A 5,000-nucleotide genomic window follows, 5' to 3' on the forward strand; every position below is an offset into this window, starting at 1 on the left:
GTCCAGTGTTGCCATAGTGTGTCGTTGCAACCGAGTTATGGCGTTGGGCTTAAAGGACTGTTAGCCCTGTGTGGACGAAGGTGTCCACACATATATTATATGTTCAAGTGCTTTTGTTTGTTGGTTTTTGTTAGTGTTAAGTTTTTGTGATTTACTTTAATTTATTTGAATGCAGTTTATTCTAGAAATAAGTGATTACTATAGTTTAAGGTTATAGTTGTAAGTATGGTTGCTTTTTTTTTTTTTTGTTTAGAATATTCTAGACTATAAGGAAATATAGTTTTAAGGGAATATTTAGTGTTTATTTACCTTTTGTTAAAGAGTCTGGTACAGATAACGTAAGGGGGAAGTTTGTTTTGATGAAACAATTGTCAGTAGGTGTGATTCGGGGTGTTGGGCTTGTTACGAAACACCCCACTACTACAAAAGGTCATTATGAACTAGAACAGGCAAACATGCAAATATCACAGAAGGCCAAGTGAGTGATATTTCTCTTGACGTAACATTACCTAGTGGGATCATATATCATAATTTGGAATATACTCAATATCAGTTACGACACGTGTTATTACTTATCATAGTTTCTAGGGAGTATATTTGATACTATTTATATGCAATGAAGTTTATGAATTCAGTTTAGTGAACCAATGCTATTAATTACGATCCAGAGAAATCCTTTACGGTAGCTTTCAAATGTCCGGCTATCAGATTTAATATTCACACATTATTCGTCTGACAATAGAGGCAGTTCTTCCGAAAAGTAAAACAGTATTCGTTGTTATAAAAACATATTAAAATTCTACTCATGAAGAATATTTTCCTTTCTCGCAGAACATATATGGCATGTGAGATACAACATGAAACGTAAAGAGGTATGATTTCGACCAGTGCTACAATACACTCATAAAAATGCCATACCAAAGTCAACATACCTGTATGTTTACTTATCTGAGGGTCAACCACATTTGGCATCCAAGACATTATAGCAATGAATGTGTGTAACTCGAAGGTGTCTCATTGGTTCGTGGAAAAAAGACCTCCGCAATCAACCACCAAGCGTACTCAGACGAGAGAGAGAGAGAGAGGAGAGAGATGAGGAGAGAGAGAGAGAGAGAGATCTTTCTTAAACAAAACGCAATTTAATTTGAAAGCATGTGGATAAATATAGTACGATTATTTAATAGTTGATGAGCTATTCTTTTGTTTATATAATCGCAAATTAATGGAAATCTTAATGCAATGACATTTCCTTATTTGGCAATAGTTGTACTTGAAAATCGGGCCGACCAGGTCATTTCATATAATTTGTGAGCCAACGAGAGTAAAAATATAATTACCTCGGGGAGAGAAAGAGAGAGAGAGAGAGAGAGAGAGAGAGAGAGAGAGAGAGAGAGAGAGAGAGAGAAAGAGTAATTTAAACAAGATAATATGTATATATTTCATCAGTGAAAAAAAATAAATAAAAGTTGAAGTGTAGCTATGCTTGGTAGATATTAGTTATTATGAAACTTTCAAATCTTGTGACATCAAACATAATTGTCATATAGACGACAGTAAATATAAATTGAAAACAAAAACACCTGAATATTTTTCATTTAAATATTCTATGCCTCTCTATAGTCTTATCACAAAATAGTTAGACCATCTTTTTCCATTGGAATTATTAGAATAGTGTTTTTATTTTGAAGAAAGTACCCAGGTAAGTATAATCTTTACAAAATGGTTCCAATTGCAATAGAGTAACTCCTCAACTAAGTAAATACAGTATTACCAAACACAAATCATGCATACGTATAAATAAAGAAGATGAAATGAAATAAAAAAACAATAAAACTGGTCTATAAGTTCCTGTATACTAACGTATTTAACCCTTTACCACATACCGTTTAAATTATATTTTCAGATAAAATCCTTTTCTTAATCCTACTCTTTTAAGGACGTGCCTGAATGACTGTGTTGAAAAATATTTCATCGAGGACCAACATGATCAAAGAGTAATCGTTAGATAAAAACACGCAGGGAAATATGAGAAATTGAAGGAAGTTTTCTGCATTCTTATATACAGACATCATCGCAGGTATCCACACATACAATCACTTTCAAACTCGTATATCAACTTCTTCAGTTTCTATTACCTGATAACAATTCGATTACAGTATGTTCGTTTATCAACTATTCATCAATCAATATACACAATATTCCTTATAGCGCAGCTTTGCACCTTAAAACACTATTCTATCTCCAATATCCATTCAGTTATGGAAACTTACTGAATAAAAAATCCTACCATACAGCTTTCCTTAATATTAAGTAATATTATGACATTAATACGTTCATAGCAGTTATAATCCCCTCCAAAAGAACAATTGTTCATCATCACTGTTGTAGCATCTCCGTGGAAACGCCTGGGACGAGCAATCTCTTTGGACTAATATCAAGGCACAATAATTACTTTTTAATTATATCTGCCACCTCAATGTTGTTATGAGCAAAGTGTAGGGTTTTGGTTGATCCTACATGATACAAGTCCATAAGTATATTCATATCTGATTTTTATGACGTGTGACTGATTAAGGGAGTGCCAATTACCTGAGCCGGTTATGAATGACCTGCAACCCTTTATGACGATTATTTTGAAAACTTTTCCTCATCCATCTATTATTTACGGAGCCTGCAGAGTTACTTGACGACACTGGCCCCACTGTATAAAAGATTCTCTCTAAAAACTCTATAAAGAATCACATCTTTTTTTTTCTTCCATTCCTTTCTTCAATTGCCATTCAACATAATAGGCAGTCAGGTAAAAATATCAATCTCTCAGTAACCATTTCGAAAATTGCATTTCTCAACGCTGACTCTCTTGCACTCTTTGCGTTTAACAACTCTTCTAAATACTTAATTGACCTAGAACAACATTCACATCACACAGCAATTCTACACTCCTATCTTGAGATAGGTTTCTCTTTAAAGTTTCTCTCTTTATTCACTTTCATCTGTTATTTACAAAAACATATTCTATCAATGGTTTTCACAGGCATTTTGTCTCTCTGCAGTTCCTTTATAAGTATCCTTCAGCATTTAAAAAGATCAGATCTCCCACCAAACATGTTTCCAAAAATCTCTTACCAATCTCATTTAATGAGAAAATCCATGCAAACTCAAAACTTTGCCTTCTCCCTTGTCACCTATCTTTGCTTTCAACTCTGCTGATACAACTACCTTTTCATGTCCAAAAGAGCAATCAGACAAACGATCAGAAACTCTTGAAAATATGCCTTTTCTCCATCATTATTCAGTGACTATGAAAGATTTTGCAATAACTTGATCATACTCATCTAATGTAGTTCGGTTATGATCTTTCAAATAATTTCTTAAGAGTTTAAAGAAGTGAAGGCCCCAGTTCCATGAAAAAGATGAGGTTTTTAAGGCAACTCTCATGTAAATGAAACATTTATTGAGGAAGATGAACGAACAAAACGCTATAAGTTTTATTCTTTTTACGCTTCTTGGGTTACCTTTCCGACGATATTCAGCGTAAAGTGGGTGGTCCTAGGAGGTAGCCTAATTAACTTAGAAGAGAGTGAAATACGTTTTATTTTTTATTTATTTCTTTATTTTTTTTTCATTCCGCAATACCCCATGTTTTTTTTCTTTATTTAATTATTATATATATATATATATATATATATATATATATTTTTTTTTTTTTTTTTTTTTTTTTTTTAAAGGTTACTAGCTCTTTACCAAGTATCCTATTACCCCGCAGATGTATTCATAAACATTAAAGCCCTTGGTATTAACTTCAATCTTTTGTCTCCTATTGCTATTCATTCAACTGTGTATAATAATTACATTAAGATTTATGTCCATAAACAATTACAAACAGAAGTAACAAATGACTAATTTCCATAATAATCATTCCCAAAGGAAATGTTTGCAACAGACATTACTATAACAACATTCCAGTGAATTGGAAATACAACCTGTAATATAAAGGGTGGGGCAGAAAATATTAGGCTACACGAGAAAAAAGATTCATAGCAAACTTAAAGACAATTCAATAAGGTTTGTACGCGTTAAATGGTCTTCAAAGATAGAAGAAGCTAGCCCTCAAACATATATAGAGAAAACTCAATGTGGTTGTGATAAATTTTTTTAGATTGATTTAATGAAAGAAATTAATAAACAGATAATACGGAGGATATCAGTACTCTGAGGATGGACATGCAAGGGTAAAACGGCATTAGACTAACATAGATGGAATAATTATTATCTCAAAGTGTCGTTAGATTCAGTTTCAGCAAGTTAATTATGACATATTTTCATGGAATATCTGACAATATAATAATATAAAAAAATTCCCATATGATTTGAATTAGTAATATATAGTTTAAAGTCTCCGTTTTCGTTTAACAAGGTATGAAGAGAAGAAAAATTAAAGCAAGCTAAAAAAATGCCTTCTCAAATATATATTATCAGAAATATTAACGTATATATTACCGTCTATTCATTTCAAATCTCTTATAGAATATACTAAAACACAAAACACAAAGACCACTGAGGAATAAGAGAATTAATGTTTAGTAAACTGTCAATGGAAAACTAGATATTAACAGCAGAAATATTTTGATTCTCATATTTTCAGTTGACCATGTAACATTAGAGATAAACATATCTTTCGGTTTAAAAGCACAAAAACTGTGATGATGTTCACCGGCGTTCTCGATTATATCATAATCTTCGTCATGCGTCATGGCATGGACTCGAGCTTTGCAGGACTTGATTTCACATTTCCAGTAAGTCTTGGATCCGTCGTCATTTTGTTTTTATTTCTCATATATATAGTTCATGTCATCCACAAATTTCATTCCTCCCCGGTTAGTGTTAAAAACATAAGGCATGGTGACTATATTCCCTTTAAAGTATCAACCAAAAAGGTCAGATGTAAACCTTAGTAAACCTTGCAGAGTGGAAAAAAAAACTACAAAGAGGTAGATATA

Source organism: Palaemon carinicauda, chromosome 6, assembly GCF_036898095.1.
Source record: "Palaemon carinicauda isolate YSFRI2023 chromosome 6, ASM3689809v2, whole genome shotgun sequence".
In the NCBI taxonomy this organism is placed as follows: Eukaryota; Metazoa; Arthropoda; class Malacostraca; order Decapoda; family Palaemonidae; genus Palaemon; species Palaemon carinicauda.